The following is a 22,360-nucleotide window of genomic DNA, read 5'->3' as shown; positions in this document are numbered from 1 at the left end:
TTGGGGTGGTTACCTGTGGTCTTCCTCTTCGTGGACCATCATTCACAGTTCCAGTTTCACTGTAATGCCTGGCCAGGTTGGAAATTGCAGGCTGTGAGCAACCAAAGACGTTGGGCAACTGTTCGCTGGCTTACACCAGCCTCAAGCATCCCAATTGCCCTTAAACGTTGTTTAGATGTCAGGCGAGGCATCTGAATTTTCTTGTTGTTTTCCCTGTCAGAAGCCTCGAGAGTGACCATAGACAGCAGTAAATGAATGTCTAACCACGAGAACTGAAGGATTTCATTATGAGGGTCATTATTTAAAGGGAAAGATCCCGATACAGAACCACTCAAGCATGCCATTGTTGATCAACCAGGTGATTGAAGTGAAGTTCCCGTTACTTAATCAGCCAATAAAATTGAAAAAACGTTTTTGTAAAGCTGCACATTTCAAAAAATGAAAGTGATGTTTATTTTGAAGTTCAGTTTCTATATATATATATATATATATCACATATATACAGATAGCTCAGAGGCACTGAAATTCAAATACCTTTCGGTATCGTGACAACCACATCAATAATGCAATAAGAATTGGATGTTACATCGGACGTTACATCGTCACTGACTTGTATGATATAAATCAAAGGCAGATAGGTTTGCATAGGCCGACCTCATTCCTCAAACTTTTTGAATTCCCCACATCGGCTACATATCAGAATTCCCATGTAGTAGCCGGCGAAGCCAGTGTTGTGAATGAACGCGTACGTATTATGTTGAAAAGCCAGATTTTGCTGGATCCTTTGAGAATTTCGAAGCTTTGACACACCAAATCGCTTCATGTAGGCCGCCATATTGCGGATGCGGAAGTATGCATAAAAAATTGCGAAAAAGTTCAATAGGAGTTTGTTTCACCCGTTTTTTTTTGATTCACAATCTTATTTTGAAAAGACAGATTTTGATGGATCCTTTGAGAATTTCGAAGCTTTGACGCACCAAATCGCTCCATGTAGGCCGCCATCTTGCGGATGCGGAAGTATGCATAAAAAATTGCGAAAAAGTTCAACAGGCGCCCGGGGAACTATGTAACTTCCGGTTAGTGCACCCTTCGCGAGCCGCGACAACAGTCGTGACTCTGGGGCATTTTCGAAATTTTTCTCTTCTTTAGTGGTAGACCTAAAAAGCCGAATTAGGCTTCAATCCCATGCTCCCATGCTCAGTAGGTTTGTCTGATTTATGTTGTTGTCCTGCACCTACCGGTATAAGCGGTTTACATGAAGAAAGAAAGCTCGGTTTGATTAACGACAGTCACACATTGCCGTTGAAACGGCGCTATCGTCTGATCTGTCGGCACTGATCTTACTGCAAGCTAACTTCTTCTAGTGGAGGAAGCCGCAGTGCCCGGAGAGAACCAGCCCTGACAGCGATTGAAGTTAAAAGACTACACACACAATGTGAAAACGTATGTTAAGCCCAGTTAAAATTTCTTAAAATAGGCCCTGAGCTAGCACATCGTATAGTTACTTCCTTAAGCTTCTTGTGACATTTATTGTATGTATGTATTGGGGAGGACTGTCTGCTCTTCTCTTTTACCAAGTCTTACCAGGTAGGGCAAAGGGGGGGCATTAAGCTCCAGGGGGAATTAGGCTCCACTACATTGTAAATGCATTATATTTACCTTCAAGATTTACAATGTAGTGGAGCCTAATGGCCCCGGGAGCTTAATGCCCCCCTTTGCCCTACAGTACATACTACACCTACCTACTACCAACTACCTAACCTACTTATGCCATAGTGATGGGTAAAATAGTGGCAAGAGGCTTTGGCTTTGCCGGCTCATTGCGGCTTTGCAGTAGGGTACTAGTATATTAGTGCTGTCCTGCTGTTGACAATGGTCATTGAGCCATAATAAACAAGATGGACATTTTGACATGCGAAAATAGGAACAACTATGACTGTTGGTGCAAGTCCTGTCGAAGTTTCCAAATTAACCATTCATAAAGTCGAGGAGGCTGACAGCTGTATATCTCAGAGGTCGTGCACTTGCCTTGGAGCTGTCTCGTGTTGGTTTGATTCCTGTCTCGACTCCAAACAGCCTTCCTGGTGATAAGCAGGCACGACGTACGTTCCATCAATGAATTTCCTGGTGCATTTTTCTCCTTCGGAGAGACGTAATAAGCTAGGTACCGGTACATGTCTCATCTGCAATGTCTCATTAGATGGTGGCTGTTGAGCATCACATGTTGTGTTTCAATGAAGAGTCAGTAAGTACACAGAAGAGTACGCCCAACTTGTCTCCAGTACACAAGCCAAATTTATACGCTCGATTAGCCAACTCAAAATTCAACATGGTGGCCATTTTGAATTAAGATAAATTGAAAATTTTAACGACCTCTTATAGATACTAGTACCCTACTGCAAAGCCGCAATGAGCCGGCGAAGCCAAAGCCGCTTGCCACTATTTTACCCATCACTATGGCATCAGTAGGTTCGGTAGTTGGTCGTAGGTAGGTGTAGTAGGTACCGTACCTAGTTCAAAATGACACCATTTGCATTCTGGATGAGATTAAAATTCATAAAACTTCCTTCTTGATTAATTCGGTGAATTTTGTCTCAACTTCGGATATTTCCGGCCGTGAAAAACTATTCCCTACGGCCGCGAGATTTCTAAAAATATATTCTTCGTCAATTTTAGAATATTTGACGCCGTTTTCAGCCTCCGAAACGCGGTAATAAGCGTTTTTGAAATACATTTTCAAATGCTCGAATCTCATTGGTTCCGCTGTTTGGTGACGATTTTCGTTGAAGATAACCAGGGCCTGTGCGGGCCCAGGGAACGAGGTTGGCCTTAAAGTATTTTAATTACAAATTAGAGGTGCATAAGATTGTGAATCAAAAAAGATGGGTGAAACAAACTCCTAATGAACTTTTTCGCAATTTTTATGCATACTTCCGCATCCGCAAGATGGCGGCCCCCATGGAGCGATTCAGTGCGTCAAAGCTTGGAATTCTCAAAGGATTTAGCAAAATCTGGCTTTTCAACATAATACGTACGCGTTCATTCACAACACCGGCTTCGCCGGCTAATATGTAGTTCTGTGATTTTCTATTGACTAGTACACCCACCCGTTCCCGACTGGGGTGGCAAGAAAGGTCATTCCTCTGCGGGGTATACAGATTACAGTAGATCTAGGGTCAGCCCTCAAGCACGTCGGTGGTGTGTTCGTTTACCACGTTTTTTTGTAGAGCCCTTGCCAATTGGTTTAATCATTCATGCAAGCACTCCATTCAAAACCGTTGGTAAGGAAAGGCTGGCTTCACAAGCGCGAGAAAGCTGTTTGGTAACTGAACACACCTGGGGGTTCCTCCCTTTCAGTTTTGTGTTAAACAGCAGTAGCAACTGTTTCAAAAGGTATTCATACCGTTCATAAGTTTTTGGGCTTTATAATATTTTTACTTCTAGTGGGCTTGCCTTACAAAATGCCACCATATTACCTATTTAATCACGGGAACACTGCATTTGTCCAAGGAGGCAAACTCCTGTAGAAGTCTGCATGGACTTCTGAGTTTCTTGAAATGTCCCTCCCCCTCTCTCTCTCTCTTTGTAAGTGAGTTATTACTTGCATTCTCTTGTAACCTGGTCGTACTCTTCTCATTGCATGAAAGCACAGAAACATGGGTGTTGTTTTGTAATACGAATTGTGATGCACAGCAGTATTATATAATCGCATTATAATAGAGCAAACGTATATGGTTATGTTTGTTTGTTTGTTTGTTTATATGCGACCAAACGGCTTCTTCTTCTTCAAATAAAATTAACACCCAAAACACAGTCCGTAAACTCTTAATTACGTTTAGACTGCTGAGACCCCTCAGACCTTTGACGACCCTTTAAATCTCCCAGGGCCCTTAAGACCACCAAAAGCCCTGAAGGCCCAAAATACCCTGAAGACCCAAAACACCAAAAATACCCAAAAGACCCCAAAGACCCAAAATACCCTTAAATACCCAAAATACCCTTAAAGGCCCTGAAAACCCAAATGGCCCCAAAGACCCAAAAGACCCCAAGACCCAAAACACCCCGAAGACCCAAATGACCCCGACGACCCAAAAGACCCCGGAGACCCAAAACATCACGAAGTCCCAAAACACCCTGAAGTCCCAAAATACCCAAAATACCCCAAAGACCAAAAAGTCCCAAAAGACCCCAAAGACCAAAAAGTCCCAAAATACCCAAAAGACCCAAAATACCCTTAAATACCCAAAATACCCTTAAAGGCCCTTAAAACCCAAATGGCCCCAAAGTCACATATGACCCCGAAGACCCAAAACAACCTGAAGACCCAAATGACCCTGAAGACCCAAAAGACCCTGAAGACACGAAAGACACCAAATATCCCAAAACCCAAAAACCCCAAAGGCCCCAAAGACCCAAAACACCCCCAAAGACCCAAAATACCCTTAAAGGCCCAGAGGATCCAAAAGACACTGAATACCCAAATGCCCGCGAAGACACAAAATGCCCTGAATACCCAAAATACCCCAAATACCCAGAAGACCAAAACACCCCAAAGACACAAAAGACCCTGAAGACCCACAATATTCTTAAAGAATCGGAGGAACCAAAAGACCCTTCATACCCAAAAGCCCTTGCAGACCCGAAATACCCCAAAGACCCCGAAGACCCAAATCACCCCCAAAGGCCCAGAGGATCCAAAAGACCCCGAAGACCTAAAACACCCTGAAGACCCAAAACACCCTGAAGACCAAAAAGACCCCAAATACCTAAAACACCCTCAAATACCCCAAAAGACTCCAAATACCCAAAAGACCCAAAACACCCTGAAGACCATAAAAACCCTTAAATATCCTTTAGACCCTTAAATACCCCGAAGAACCAAAATACCCCAAAGATCCTTAAAGACCCAGAGAAACCAAAAGACCCTTAAAGGCCCAGAGGATCCAAATGACCCTGAAGACCCAAATGGCCCTGAAATGGTCAAAGATGCCTACCCCTCTGAAATGACGTTTGGTGAGGCATGCGGAGCGCACCGAGTCACGCTAGTCTTTAGATTTTAGAATATGGAATACTAATAAAGTGGAAAAACATATACTTAGTGATAACTCCTTGCGTAATCTGCATTATGAATTATAGAAATTATGTGATGTACTTCGATGTACTTTGATGTACTTAGGAAATAAAGGCAACTTTGATAATCTGTGCAATGATGTTAAACCCTGAAAATGTACCTTCCAGACAAATGGAATATCTGAATACTTGGCTGAAAATACTAAGCTAAGCTGAATACTAAGCGGAAATGCTTATCTTTATGGCTTATGCTGGAATAGAAACCAGATGACTTTTTACGCTTGCCTATCTGAATCTCTGACATCTTGATCAACCCTAATCGCTCAAGCCGACACTCCACAGCCCAGAAGAATTTATTTGTCTCAACAAAACACTATAAAAGACAAGATGCAGACCGAATCGGCAGAAGATATGCTCGATATGTCGTTTGGAGTCCTGTTTGAGTATGCCGGCATAGTTCTGTTTAACTGTGTTGTAACCTTTATTATATTCGAGTAAGGTTTCTACTTTGAATTAAATCTTGACATTGTTCTTGAGGTGTGGACATTCTATTTAGTGTACACCGTTCTACAACACCCCCTTGGGGAGAGTGGATATTATTAGTGTTACTTTTGTAATAACATTAATATTATGGTATTATCATTAGTGTTGTTATTACCCTCGCCAGAGGAGAGAGTATTGCATTTGAGTCCATTTGTTTGTCTGTTTGTTTGTCCACACAGAATAAATATGATTTTCTCTGCAACTGTTGGTCCGATTGACATGAAAGTTTTACCATAGGTGCAACTCCACCTGTAGAATTTTATAATGATAATCATGTCATGGGTCACGTGATATGGGCGCCATCTTGGAAAAAACGAAAAACTTTGCACCTCTATATCTCCGTAAGCACTGCATAAAAAAAAAATGAGACATGGCTCATTGTAAAGAACTCTTGATGGGGGAATAAAAGATGTTAAAGATGATGTCCATTATGACGTCATAATTCGACAAGTACAAAACTTCATCCGATTAAGATTAAATTTATTGAGCATCACCTATGGATAAATTGGTGGAGAAAAAAAATAAATGATTACGTCATCAGTCACGTGGTTCGGCCGCCATATTTCTTTGAACACAAAAGCCTTAAAAACCACTACAACACGTCCTGGTGAGGGTCTACAATCTGTGATTGCTCATTATTGTTACTTTTGTTTTTAGAAGCATCCTTGGAAAAACGCCACGGTAAGCTATCTGAACACGGATATACACCTCAACACGAAACCCCCTATACGGAGAAAACTCCCTTGGGGATTGGGGCAAATGCAGTCGCTGCATCCTCCATTGTGTGACTCTTAGTCTCCCTGTCAAGTTTGGTTGCAATTGGATAAGTAATGACCGAATGTATCGTGGTCGAAAATCAGGCAGGCAGACACCAAATTGCATATTTTGTATTGACACTCGAACATCCTAAACTCAATATAAAAAAGTTTATGACACATTTTAGCAATTTTGGCGGCCATTTTGAAAATAATGGCTGCCATGTTGAACTTGACGTTGACTAATCACATGTATTTAAAGAGAATCAATATATGAACAAAAGCACCAAATTCCATGCTTGTATCGCAATGTGAACGATTGTGTGTTACCCGCATAGCGATTAAGTAGGCTATTTCATCGTTCAGGACTTCTTGCCGCCAGAGGTGCCCAACAAGAAAGGAACAGATAGAGAGACGACATCGAGGATTCGCAGCTCGCTCTTGTGTGAAATGCGCCATCGGATCTCGGGAACACGCGATGCTCTTTCGCGGTCCGTTTCGCAATAATGAAAAGGTGAGCGTGGGAATCCGCCCTTTTTTTTTTCTTTCTTTTTTCCTGTTTTTGCCATTTTCAATTGCAGCAGTCTTGTGATTCGTAACCAAAACACGATCCGATAAATATCCACAGTGGAAACACACAGAAGCGGACATCGGCTTCGATCCAATGTGGCAATGAATTTTAATTTGAACTTCTATTCTCAACGATATTGTTCCGAGAAATGTTACCACCGTTGTTTGCAATTCGGTGTTTATCCTTACGAAGCAAAACAATTGCTTTGTGGAAAAATAATGACCAGGTAGGGTGTGATGAGGTTTCATTTTTTGGCGGTGAGTCCCAGGTTGAGACTTGCTTGTGGGTGCGTCCGTTCTTAGTTTCACACCAGAGCTCATGCAGGGCCCATTATGTGCTCATGAATCTCCAAAAGTTCCCCAAGCCAATTACGGAGCGATCTCTGCCGGCAACTGAACCTGGGGTTAAGCAGACTATGCTATTACAACAAGATGCATGTCTGCGTCCCGGCCAATTGGAAATCTAGTCTGGCGTACGATGCTGTGCAATGACCTTTCATTGGGGGAGAGGAACGAACTTGTCACGTGCTTTAGGACCAAAATCGCTAGTCCATTATTAATTCCTACATTGAAGTCGCACAGATCAACAAGATTCATTAACACAATCGTGAAAATGTTTTTGAGAAAAAAAAACAAGCAAAAAACCCCCCCAAAAAACAATACTGAGAGCATTGTGCTGGCCTCTAAGCTGTCTATCCCAGGTACGAATCTCGACCAAGCTATAAACTGTCAACCCGGTGTTTCACAGGCAGGGTAATTGATCAATGTTTGCGCCGTCTTGTTCATCTGGGTGTCCCATTACCGGAATTAGATGGTGGATGTTATAAAGATTGCTGAGTGTCCTTCGTGAAGAGTAGATGAGCAATCGCCGGCACCCTGACCAAATTTCAAATTCCTGCTATGACTTCATAGGTAGGAGTTGCGACCAACACAGGATTGTAAATGTAGCCAATAAATTGCTGTCACAGAACCGATGCTCTGTACAGATCATGATACATGAAGGTGAAGAGCATTTAACAATGCAAAGACTCATTGAGATAGATATACACTACATACCAAAAGTATGCGGACACCTCTTCTAATTAGTGGATTCGGCTGTTTCAGCCACACCCATTGCTGACAGGTATATACAGTCTCGTGAAAAAGTAAGTACACCCCATGTAAAGTTTTGACTTTTTCAACATATTTCAACATACAGCTATTTGATCTTCATTTCAACAATATTGAGAGATAAAGGTGATATAATATAACAAATATCATGAAACATTTACATTTTGTAGTCCATTGTATAATTTGAATAAACATAAATGCAAATTTTGCATGTGGAAAAAGTAAGTACACCCCTACAATTATCACTACTTCAAATACCTAAAATTAGGATCAGGTGCACCAGCTCAGGTGCAAATGATTAGAACATCGTAAGAGAGGATCTTGGAGGAACCTGTCTTATTTAAACCTCAGACATTTAGTTTGGTTTGCTCTTTGTTGTTGAAGTGTGCGGCGTCACCATGCCTAGATCAAAAGAGCTCTCTGAGGCCTTCAGAAAGAAGGTTATAGATGCCTACGAGTCTGGGAAGGGATTTAAAAAGATCTCCAAGCAATTTGAAATCAATCATTCGACTGTCCGGAAGATCATCTACAAGTGGAGAAGATTCCAAACAACTGCCAACTTGTTCAGGCCAGGCCGCCCCAGCAAGTTCAGCCCGAGGGCAGACGGCAAGATGCAGAAAGAAGTCTCTAAGAACCCCAGAATGTCATCACGGGACCTACAGGGAGCTCTTGCAACTGTTGATGTCAAAGTGCACGAGTCTACCATTAGAAAGAGGCTGCACAAATTTGATCTACATGGGAGGTGTGCCAGGAGGAAACCTTTGCTGTCCAGAAAGAACATCAGGGCAAGACTAAAGTTTGCCAATGAACACCGAGGCAAAGACCAGCACTTCTGGAACAATGTGCTCTGGATAGATGAGTCAGAGGTAGAGCTATTTGGCCACAGTACCAGAAGACATGTTTGGCGAAAACCAAAGACAGCATTTGACCACAAGAACCTGATACGAAGTGTAAAGCATGGTGGTGGAAATATTATGGTTTGGGGCAGCTTTGCTGCATCAGGGCCTGGGCAGATCACCATCATATAATCCACTATGAATTCTTCATTGTACCAGAGGGTGCTTGAGGATAATGTGAGGCCACCTGTTGGAAAGTTGAAGCTCAACCGAAGGTGGACCTTGCAACATGACAATGACCCTAAACATACCAGTAAATCCACCAAGGAATGGCTGAAAAGAAAGAAATGGAGGGTTCTGGAATGGCCAAGTCAAAGCCCAGATCTAAATCCCATCGAGATGTTGTGGGGGGATTTGAAGCGAGCTGTGCATGCAAGAAACCTCTCAAACATCACACAGCTGAAAGAATTCTGCATGGAGGAGTGGGCAAAACTTTCTCCCAGTTGATGTCAGAGACTGGTAGACAGTTATAAGAAACGCCTACTTGAGGTTGTTTCTGTCAAAGGGGGCAACACCACCTATTAGAGCTAAGGGTATACTTACTTTTTCAACATGCGAAATTTGCATTTATGTTTATTTAAATTATACAATGGACTACAAAATGTAAATGTTTCATGATATTTGTTATATTATATCACCTTTATCTATCAATATTGTTGAAATGAAGATCAAATAGCTGTATGTTGAAATATGTTGAAAAAGTCAAAACTTTACATGGGGTGTACTTACTATTTCACGTGACTGTATATATGTATAATCAAGCACACAGCCGTGCAATCTCCATAGACAAACATTGGCAGTAGAATGGGCCGTACTGAAGAGCTCAGTGACTTTCAACATGGCACCGTCATAGGATGCAACCTTTCCAACAAGTCAGTTCGTCAAATTTCTGCGCTGCTAGAGCTGCCCAGGTCAACTGTAAGTGCTGTTATTGTGAAATGCAAATGTCTAGGAGCAAAAACAGCTCAGCCGCAAAGTGGTAGGCCACACAAGCTCACAGAACGGGACCGCCCAGTGCATGTAGCGTGTAAAAATCATCTGTCCTCGGTTGCAACACTCACTACCGAGTTTAAAACTTCCTCTGGAAGCAACGTCAGCACAACATCTGTTTGTCGGGAGCTTCATGAAATGGGCTTCCATGGATGAGCAGCAGCACACAAGCCTAAAATCACAATGCGCAATGCCAAGCATCGGCTGGAGTGGTGTAAATCTCTCCGCCATTGAACTCTGGAACAGTGGAAACACGTTCTCTGGAGTGATGAATCACACTGGCTTCACAATCACCATCTGGCAGTCCGATGGACGAAGCTGAGTTTGGCGGATGCCAGGAGAACGCAACTGCCTGGATGCATAGTGCCAACTGTAAAGATTAGTGGAGGATGGATAATGGTCTGGGGCTGTTTTTCATGGTTCAGGCTAGGCCCCTTAGTTCCAGTGAAGGGAAATCTTAACGCTACAGCATACAATGACATTCTAGACGATCATGTGCCTCCAACTTTGTGGCAACAGTTTGGGGAAGGCGCTTTCCTGTTTCAGCATGACAATGGTCCTGTGCTCAAAGCGAGGTCCATACAGAAATGGTTTGTCGAGATTGGTGTGGAAGAACTTGACTGGCCTGCAAAGAGCCCTGACCTCAACCCCATCCAACACCTTTGGGATGAATTGGAATGCCGACAGAAAGCCAGGCCTAATTGCCCAACATCAGTGACCAACCTTACTGATGCTCTTGTGGCTTAATTGAAGCAAATCCCCACAGCAATGTTCTAACATCTTGTGGAAAGCCTTCCCAGAAGAGTGGAGGCTGTTATAGCAGCAAAGGGGGATGGGGGGGGGGGGGGGGGGGAGGGACAAACTCCATATTAATGCCCTTTAATTTGGAATAAGATGTGTGATGTTCGGGTGTCCACTTACATTTGGTCATGTAGTGTATATGTGGATTCATGTAAATCTTGACCCCCCAATATAGATCTCAGTCGAAGAACCAATGTGGACTCACTCACTGACATACAGAATGCTTCAGGAATGGGTGCGGCTCAGGGAAAATGAACAATGCCGTATGAGCACAGTGTTCTCAAATATTTTTGTCGAGGTGACCCCTGTCAACATTTTCAGGAAAAACAAGGTTGGATAAAAAAAAACTAAAAAAATTTGCATTATACTTTGAATGCAAACTTTACACTGCTACTTCATTGCACGTGCATGTGGTCATTTTTAATCACCTTTGAATGTATGATATATATTGCAGTAGATTGGCTCAAACACTGACATAATGCAAATTTATGGTATAAATAATAAAACACACACACCAATTACAAAACCCTCTCCCAACCCTTGGGCAATGGACAAAAGTAAAGATATGAAACATTGCATACAATGTGTGTCAGTTCAACTGTTTAACAACATCTGACATGAGGAATTGATGTTCACCAAGTGATGCAAAAATGCTGATGCTTTTATATTATTTAGAATGACTCCAAATAAATATAAAGGATCAATTTCAGGCAATGCAATTGCATGTACAGTCGTGGCCAAAAAATTGGCAATCTTGAACTTTTTTCAAATAATGCACCATCTCTTCCAGAAAATTGCTGAAAATAAAAAATCTTTTGGTATGCACATATGTATTTCTTTAGATTGCAGTGGAACAAAACAAAAAAGCTGAATAGAATACTAAATCTTAGCTTATTCCACAGAAATCCTAAAATGGCCCAGACAATATTATTGGCACCTTTTAGAAGTTGTTAGAAATAATAAGATTTCAAGCAGGTAATTCTCCTTTACTTTGGGATTGAACTCACCTGTGGTGAGTTTCAGGTGCCTGCAACATAAGAAAAAATACTCATTCAACCAGTTTGAATGGAGAAAAGGAGTTATTGTGCTGTTTTGTGTCACTGTGTGCATGGAGTGTCACAATGAAGCATGTCACAAATGTCACAATGAGCCAGAGATGGAGAAAAGATGTCACAATGGAGAAAATAAAGAAACCAGAGAATTGTCTGAGGAAGTCAGACATAATACGATTGTAGCCAAGCATCTCAAGGTCAAGGCTACTAGTCCATCTCCAGACACATTGATGTTCCTGTATCCACCGTACGCAATATTATCAGGAAGTTTAAGCCCGATGGCACTGGAGCCAACCTCCCTGGACATGGTCGCAAGATAAAACTTGATCGAAGATTGCCGCGAAGGATTGTACGAATGGGGGAGAAAGCACCTCGATCAACTGCAAAACAGATTCAAGCTGACCTTCAGACACAAGGTACGACAGTTTCAACTCGCACCATCCGTCCCCAACTCAATGAAAGTACACCCATGAGGACCCACTGCGAGAGAGAGAGAGACAGAGACAGAGACAGAGACACACAGACACACACAGACACACACACAGACAAATGTAATCCTGACTGGACTTTGCCAAAACTCACCTGAACAAGCCAAAATCCTTCTGGGAGAATGTCCTTTGGACAGATGAGACCAAATCAGAGTTTTGTGGTAAAGCACATCATCTATATGTTTACAGAAAACAAAATGAAGCCTTCAAATAAAAGAACACCTTCCCCACAGTCAAACGTGGAGGAGGTTCAGTGATGTTTTGGGGTTCCTTAGCTGCCTCTGGCACTGGGTGCCCTGAATGTGTGCACGGCATCATGAAATCAGGAGATTACCAAGGCATTTTGGAGCGCAATGTTCAACCAAGTGTCAGAAAGCTGGGTCTCTGTCAAAAGGTCATGGGGCTTTCAGCAGGACAATGACCCCAAACACACTTTAAAAAGCACTCAGGAATGGTTCAAGACAAAACGCTGGACTGTTCTGAAGTGGCCAGCAATGAGTCCAGATGTAAATCCCATTGAACACCTGTGGGGAAATCTGAATACAGCAGTTGGGAGAATGCACCCTTCAAATCTGGGAGAACTGGAGCAGTTTGCACAAGAAGAGTGGGCGAAACTGCCAGTAGTGAGGTGTAAGAAGCTCATTCATTGCTGGAGGAAGCGCTTGACTGTAGTTATTTTGTCCAACGGCTGTGCTACCAAATATTAAGTCAAGGGTGTCAATAATTTTGTCAATGCCATTTCTTTTTATTTTCTGATTTAAAAGGATATATTAAGTTCTGAATCAAAAACAAAGGTTCTGTAATATTAACAGTGAAATAAAGAATTGTGGAGACCAAATACTTTTGTCAATTTCAACTTATTTTTCGGGAAAATTGTGAGTTATTTGAAAAAAAGTGCAAGGGTGCCAATATTTTTGGCCACGACTGTGGATGCACGGACAGTCCATGCATCTGCTCAGGGGGTGAAACTTAAAGGCAAGAGAAATATATTATCTTACACTACAAGCAGGTTCGATCTACACAGGCCGACACACTCCCTCACCCTCAACATCCTTTATCTGTCAATTCCACAGCTTTAATTTCACCATGAAATTGTGTGGTTTTAATAGTGAATCATAAATGTGGCATCTCAGATATGAATGAACTATGACATAAATGATTTTATTTATTCATTTCATAACAGAAAAAAATCCTCAACAGATACACAATGAAGTAAGGGAAGAAAAAGGCAATGATAACGCACATAATAAGGGCAAATGTTTTAAAAGGAAAAAAAAGGAAATTACTAGGAGGGAGCCGGACAGCCCTGAATCTGATGTGCCTGATGTGATTGAAAGGGACATATTTTCTTCCAAGGCTTTTCTTGCACTCTCAGCTTGCCACGGTATTACATCAGCTACTGTCTCTGCCAAAAGCACAGCAAGCAGACGAGGCCCTTCTTCCATGGCAGCTACATAAATAACAGATATTTGGTTCAAACCTCCCATCCAACTGACATGTATTACTCCAAGCATCAGTCATTCAAAGGACTAGTCCGTGAACTCATTGCCTTTTACACCTTGGAGTAGAATCATGGACAAGTTTACCCAATCACTATATACCTGCAGAAATACAGGTAACAGATATGAAAGTGATAAAAGTCACCATGGTTATTGTCATGGTTGGTTATCCAAAATATGATCTGTCATCCTATATTAGAAAAATTTGTTGTCGTGATGAGATTAGAGACACAAGTCTGAGGATCTTGTGTGACTGGGGAATTTTAAGTAAAGCGATAGATGTAAACCTGTGATTAGAGAAATGATGTGGGTAGCATGGATTTGGGTTTTCAAAGCAATTGAAGTATTTTATGGGCAAAAGGAATGTTTCCACAGTGATGGTTATAGACGAAACAAAAAGAGGGCATTGAAGTTGGCAAGGGGGGTTTGAAGAGGGAACTAAGGCATTTTTTAGGCGAGATGAGGGTGGATGCTGTTGACCTCCAGCTAATGACATAGTTAATGGGTAAAAAGGTTAAGGGTGTTACATGCCAATGCGTGGAGTTAAAATATAAGATGGAAGGGCTTGAAAATAAAGTAGATAGCGAGGGGTATGATATTGTTGCGGTATGTGAGACTTGGTTTAATGAAGACTAGAGCAATGCGACTGCGTCGTCCCTGCCCGTGACAATGGGTAGATGCCCTCGTTGACAGTCCTAAAAATAAACAAGTTTGATTTAAATCTCTTCAGTTGTTCTCAAGTATTACATTTTTACCAGACATGATAGGTTTCACATCGATCGGTGAAGCAGTTTCAGAGAAGGGTTTTTTAATATTGGCTTTCAAGCTAATATGGCTGCCAAACCACGTGACATATGACATCAAAATGTACACTCTGCATATGTATGCGTAGGGGATCACGTTTGTGAAGTTTCGTCTTGATCAGACAAGGTTCGTTTTTCTATCCAAGATGGCTGCCAAACCACGTGACCTACGATATCATAATTTTCAAACTATATGCAGCAATGGTGTTAGATGATATTTGTAAAGTTTCGCATCGATAGGGTAAGCGGTTTCTGAGATATTATTATTTAATATTTTCCTTCAACCCAATATGGCTGCCACACCATGTGACCAATGACATTTTTGTGATCAGCTTTTAATCACCATGCCTAGTTGATGACACGTTTTGAGTCGATCACTTCGCTGGTTTGGGAGATGTTTTTTAAAAGGTTTTAGGTTAAATCAAATATGGCTGTTAACAATGTGACCTATGATGTCATAAATTTAATATTTCAATACAAATGGGTCATAGATCATGTGCATGCAATTTCAGATTTTTAGGTTAAGGAATTCGAGTAAAACATTTATGGCTGATATAGTACTTCACCGATGATGTCATCATTATCATGTTTTTGTTCCCCATTGGGAGTACTTAACAATGTGCCAAGATTCAAACTTTTCGATTCAGCGGTTTCTGATAAATATTTTCTTAATTATTTGCGTTGAATCAAAGATGGCTGCCATACCATGTGATCTATAATGTCACAATTATCATGAAAACATTATACATGGGAGTTGCTCCTACCCTGGAAGTTTTGTCTCAATCGGACATGAAGTTGCTGAGAAAAATGAGGTTTAGCTCGTACCGAAGGATGGACAGACAACTGAAACATAATGCCCCCAGCCACCTTCGGGTCGGAGATATAAAAATAGTTGGAAGAGAGGACTAGATGGCTACACAATGTATGTGTCATAGGAAAGGGAAGATAGGAGGGGGTGTTTACAATCCAGGTAAAAGACAACATTGTATTGAGAGTAAGGAATGACATGTAGAAGGCAACTAAAGTAGAGGATTCTCTGTGGATTGAAATTAGTAAGCATAGTAAGGGATGTGATGCATTTATAGGGCTCCAGGTATGAATGAGGAGCAGGAGAGATGTGTTCATGAAGAATTTAGAAGGCCTGTGAAAAAGGAATTGTTTTTTGTGTGGGGGATTTCAATTTGTAGAGATAGATTGGTCCAGGAACAGTGTAAGTGCAGAAGTGAGGAGGATTTTCTAAATCTATTCAAGGATTGATTTTTAAGCAAGTTTGTATAAATGCCCATGATGGGGAGTGTGACATTCAATATTTTAGGTTTTCAAAATTTGCAGATATCATAAATCTTGTAGCAGAGAGGTAAAGTGGTATAGAAGCACTGTTGAGGAGAGGGTTATAAGACAATTTCAAAGGCCTTCATTATCCCTTTGAGTACGGGGAAATCCATCATTACGAAGTGGAGGATGTATCATAGTGGGCAACCACATCTACTCAGATCAGGTCGTCCATCTAAACTCAGCAGCCGGGCAAGCAAAAACTGGTTTGCAACGTCACTGTAAATCTAACAATGACTTTGAAAGATCTGCAACCCTCTATGTCTGAGATGGGGATCAGTGCTCACCAATCAACAATATCCCATTCCCTTCACAAAGCTGGCCTCTATGGAAAGGTGGCAATAAAGAAGCCTTTACTGAAAAAGACTTCTAAAAGCTCACATGGAGTTTGCGAAAAAGCATCTTAATGATACTGCATGCACGTGGCGAAAAGTTTTGCGGCCAGACAAAACAAACATTAAACGTTTTGGTTGAAATTCAAAGTGTTACATCTGGTGCAAGCCTACCACTGCACTTCAGCCAGTGAACACCATCCATACTGTCAAGCATGGAAGTGGCAGCATCATGTTATGGGGTTGCTTTTCATTGGTAGGGACTGGCACGCTTGTCAGCATAGAAGGGACAATGGATGGTGAAACGTACAGGAAATCCTTGATGAAAACATTCTTGAGTCAGCCATGTATCTGAAATTGGGTAGGACATTCACATTTCAGTAGGACAATGATCCAAAACACAAACCTAAAGGCACATTGGAGTGGCTGAATAACAAGAAAATAAATGTTCTTGAATGGCCCAGTCAAAGTACTGTTGTGTGAATCCCTCCGGTTAATACCAGGGACCGCGGATGACCAGAACAGCTTTAATGGAGGTGACGACCAAACACGGATTTGACTATGAAGCGCGGGAAGAAGAAGGGAAGAGGAAGAAGCGGGAAAAGCGCTTACCTGGAGCACGCCGACTGCAGCTCCTGTCCTGTCAGGAATTAACGAACTCGAACAACCAATTAGAATGTACAAAAATAGAGATTTATTAACCGGAACCCAGGAACAATGACCGCGACGGAAGAAACTAAATCCTACGTTGGGATCCCACACACCTCACTTCAGATAAGAACAAGGGGAGATGAATCAATAAAAGAAATCGTCATGTACTTGTAAATGTGGGTTGTGAGTGCAGTCTTATCTTGTCTGTAGTCTTGTCCATGTATCGTCCAACACGGCTCCAAACTCCGGTGCGGAGAAACCCTCCGTCTGCCTCGCACGCTTCGCTAGGCCCGAGTCAACGCCCTCGCTCCAATCCCCTCGCCGTTCGCACACGAGGTCCCACCCATTCACAGCACGAGCCTCGCTCCTGCACCACGCAGATGGTGAACCAACGACCACCAGGACCTCTCAAGACCAAGAAGGGAAGCGTGGAGACAAGAGACCACAAGCGCGAGGAAGCCAGGAGAGAGCTGCTAAAATGTCGTGCAGCGCAAGACAGCCAGAGAGAACCAAGAGACCAGCGAGGAAAGAGAGAGACAGAGCCCAGACGAGTCAGAGAGTCATGTGCAGCGCAAGAGACCAGCGAAGAACCCAAGAGCTCAGAGCTGCTGAAGTGTCATGCAGCACAAGACAGCCAGAGAGGGACGTGCTGCGCAAGAGAGCCAGAGAGCGCAAGAGGGAAAATGTCGTCCGGCACACCCTTTTATAACCTGGGTCCACTCTACTCCAATGTTCTGTCCAATGAACCACCTCCTTCTCAGTTGCATCTTCGCGCCTCCCACCCTGATTGGCTGGAGGTTCGCGCCTTCCTCATCAACCAATCACATGTTCCCTGTAGTGTGGTTATAGCACGTGTCACTCGATGTTGCTAGGCCTGCTGGAGGTGTAGCTGGCGGAGGCCATCTGGCAGTGCCCCGATCTGTCTTCCTGCCTGTCTTCCACAGTCTTTGTAAGGGAAGGGAATTTAATTACTGTGTGCACTAAAGGGCCTATCTAAGTGTTTATATGTGCATGCATTGCCATAAGGGACAATGGTTTGGTGACAGGGGGGATGACGAATAAAGGAATCTTATCCATAATCCCTGGACTATTAAGCATGCCCTACTCCCTCGTAGCGGGGACATCAATACGGCTTATCCCGACAAACCGGACTACACATGGAACTTATTACAGGGTAGATTCCCTATCGCGACAGTTGAATACCTACCTATACAGATCTATCTGACTCGAGATATTCCTCTACCCAAATTCATAATAGTACTGACGTCAACCCAATTCAACATTTATGGCGAGATTTGAAGTTTGAGGTCCATCGATAATCCCCATCTTACTTGGCAAAACTAGTGCAATTTTCATGTGAAGAATGAGCAAAGATTTCACCATCTCACTGCGCAAAGCTGGTAGAGACCTACCCAAAATGACCTATAGCAGTCATTACTGCAAAATGTGCTTCCACCAAGTACTAACCTAAGGGGCTGAATAATTTTTCAACCAGTGAATTTTGATTTGTACATGTTTTTTGCAGGTATACCTGACAGGTAACCTCCTTCAACGATAATAGTTTTACAGAATAGCACAAAAGGAGCTCAACCTCAAGAGCCTAGGATCTCAAGCCAGCCACCTTAACCGTTAAGCCAACACCAGGCTTATAGATGAATGAATGAATGATCGTTTTAAGGCCATTTTTCCCCGCTAGGGCGGGGGTTAGCGTTGCAGGCCCCCATGGCAATCATGGTTCCCTGTTTGAGGCAATGTTTTTATGGCCGGATGCCCTTCCTGACGCCAACCCTTAGTCGCCTCTTACGATGTGCAGGGATATGGTGTACCTATTCTAAACCGGGGTGCACACCGGGATCATTCAACCCAGCAAGCTGGTACTCAAGCTGGTACTCATCTCACAGATGCATTGGGTAATTTGTCAGCACAGTCCCAGGCAGCCATAGGTAATGCTAATGGGGTTTTAGGTTGCCTTTGTTGGGTGATAAATTATAAATAAAAAGAGGTAGTGTCAACTATGTAGAGCAATTTATAGTGAGGCATCATCTGGTATATTGGGCTCAGTTTTAGTGACCATAGGATGATGAAGGGTATAGACAAAATAGGTGCAGAAGGGAATGACCACTGACAGGACAAGGAGGGTTTCAGCAGAGTGAACACTGACAGGACAAGGGGGGAACAGCTTAAGAGTAATGAAGAGGAGAGTTATGACTGTGGTAAAGCAGAGTTCTTTCATTCAGAGATTGATGAATGCATGGACTGGTCTCCCTGCAAGGGCAGTGACAGTAGAGTCAGTGGATTGTTTTAAAATTGAGGTGGATAGGTATCTGGTAGTATGAATGGGGGAGTACTAAGATGTTGGCATGATTGCCCAGCCATTGTAGGCTAATATAATGGCCTACTCCTGCATTGAAGTTCCTTGTATTTCCTTTTGCACGATTTTCTTATATCTTCAATATAAGCAAGCATTCCATGGGTGAGCTATCAGACCATGCTAAAGTGAAATGCATGAGACAATTTGAAAGGCCCATTGGAATAATGTGCACACAATACAGCATTATAATATTCGAAAATGTTGCAATATAGAGCAAGTCCTAAATTAAATGCATGTTTAAAATGGTCAGAGTTTTGAACCTTGGCATGATTCCAGGGCAGATTACAATTTTAACTGTTGCCTTGTAAGCTCTCTGTGTAGTTTGTGTGAAGCTACAGAAAAAAAAAACAAATTCCCATGAGAATTATAGTACAGTATCTGCTGATGCAAAGAAACCCTGCAAACCCAAAGTTGGATGGATTTTCAATTGCTGCATATACTGATTATTGAGATGTGCACTTGCAATTTATAACCGTGCACAAAATAAATGTTTTCTCCTTTTTGCAAAAAGGAGAACAGGTAAAAAAAAAAAAGCGAAGACTATTCTGTCAATGAAACGTGTAGTATGCCCAGCGAAGTTTTTTGTTGTTGTAATCTTTCACCACACTTACATACACAAGAGTGGCTCCAATTTGGTTTGCACTTTTGGTTTTGAAAAGGCAGAGTAATGTGTTGAGGTTATCGATTTTTGAGAATCTTTGTGTTTACAGTTTGGGTAAGCAATATCCATTATCAGGTCTTTCCTCCTTTAAATTAAGCATTGAGATCAAGATGGTGGCAAGTGAGATAACAAAGTGCATGCAATGGTGAATAATTATGAGATATCTGGTCAACAAAAACATCGTGCCTGTTGACATTTACAAATGATTGACTGTAGAGTTTGGTGATTGCCTGCCAAGAACATCCATATTTACTGGTGCATATAATTTATAGTTGGAGGTGAAAGTGGACATAATAAACAACTTTATGTCCACTTTCATGTTCATATAGTGCTGCCTTTCTTCATGCATTTAATCATTATTGTCATCCCAATCCTGATTTCTTTCTTTGTCTCTGCCATCGGAATCCTTAAATCCAACCCTTTTTGTACTGGGTGTGGGATAACGGTGATAAACTCCCTCACTTCATCACCCTACCCCAAGGCATCTTCACACTCATGTTCCCCAACACTCGCCCCAGGCTCCCCCATCCCCACCACTGCTCGACGTCCACCAATTACGTGTTACTCACTCCAGGGCCCAGGCTCCCCTATCCCCACCCCTGCTCGTAGTCCCCCAATTACGTGTCCATCCACCCAAATGGCCGCCCCGTTTGCTTCCTTCACACCCGCATCCTTGTTTCCTTCATGCCTCACTCCCGCTTTGCTTTCCCTACAACCCATCTCCTCTGTGCTTCCCCAGAGTCCCAGCCTCTGTCTTCTCCACATGCATCCCAGCTCCTCTCTTATCCCCCAGCATCCTAACCTCTGTCTGCTCCCCCACCATCCTACCCCTTTTCCGCTTCCCCAAAGCCATGCCCGCTTACTTGCTTCCGCAGCATTCTGGCCCCTTTCTGCTTCCCCAGAATCATTTCCCCTCTCCGCTTCCCCAGTGCCCTGCCAACAACGTGTCCTGCCTGTCCTCCCTCACGCCTAACTATTTGGACCTCCAACATCCGAGGACTTCACTCCATTTTTCACAGACCTCTCAATTCAAGTTGCCAATTGTGAACTTTACGTTACCTGCCTAACAGAATCTCCCGAAGGGTGTCCCAGATTCCTCAGTGTCTCTCCTTGGGTACTTTCTTTTCTGGTTTGACAGGGCTGAACCCTGTTCCTTCCACCCATCCCAACTCTCTCATCCTCAAATGTGGTGATTTAAACTGTCATTTTGCTCTGTGTTGGTACCTTTTCAACTAGCCATGGCATTGCAGCAAAGGACTTCTATTATTCCACAACCTCACCCAAACGGTGAACTTTCTGACCCAGACGCATCCTCCCTTGTAAACGTCAAATTTTCCTACTAATGTCCTTTGTTCTTCTTCTGCTCCATTCGGTTTAATCCTACTAGGGAGATACCCATGCTACGCATGGGTGGGAGGCCAGAATCAAACAGGCAATGCAGATACGGCAAATGCTAAAGCATGAAACCAATAAATTCCACATTCCTGTAGCACCTTCAGTCGCACGTCAGACATGGACAGCAAGTTCGTGAAGGACTTCCATGAAAAACGTACCCGTTTGCAAACAAATGGGTACGTTCATGTATAGAAACATCGATCGTGGGACCGTGGCGAATCTGCTTATGGAGATCCGCGAAGTTGACGTTCAGAAAGTAGAAACGATCACGGCATGTCATCATTCACTTGAACTCGATATCTCCTTTTTCATTCCAAACAACATAACTCCAATCACAAATTAATCACAAAATAAACTTTTAACAACATTGTTAATGTTTCCTTCATTGTAAAAACTACTAAATCAACAGGTAAAAGGATTTTGAGTCGATAGGTGTTACGACCTTGGCAAGATCGATGGAGACAGCGATCTGTTTGCGTAATCACCACCCAAATAGCTATGTGGAATTTTCTCATGTAGAGATTAAATGTCGTTTGAACTTTGGCCGAGGTCATTATTTACTTTTAATGATGTTTATACATGAATGATGTTTTGATGATGTTTATATTGGTTTTGGGTCGTCCTTTCCGCATATCTCGTGGGATTGTGAGATGGAGAGAAGGCCGTGATGGCGGCGAGGGGGATGGAATTCTCTCAAGCTGGGATTCAACCCGTGCCCTTATAAAAGGTCTTTGTCCGAGGTCACCGAGTTCAATCGGTACAGCTGTGCAGCGATCGGTGCAGCCGTTTGTGCGGCACCCGGGAAAACAACATCGTCACAATGAGAACAATGAACGTTATGGGAACGCGAATGTTATGCGGGTGTCCAAACCTGAGAATGCTGGAGACTAAAGCTGAAATTGGGAAAACTAAATAACCTATTTTACTCCTTGAGATCCCAGGATTATCCACCCAAAATATCGTTGCCATCGGTTCAGCAGTTTTTACGGTACCTTCGAATGGACGGACAGACAGACGGACGGACATTTGGTGAATTATAGT

The sequence above is a fragment of the Myxine glutinosa genome, chromosome 3 (genome assembly GCF_964187855.1).
Source record: "Myxine glutinosa chromosome 3, kmMyxGlut1.1, whole genome shotgun sequence".
Classification (NCBI taxonomy): domain Eukaryota; kingdom Metazoa; phylum Chordata; class Myxini; order Myxiniformes; family Myxinidae; genus Myxine; species Myxine glutinosa.
Note: the sequence above shows the minus strand (reverse complement) of the source record.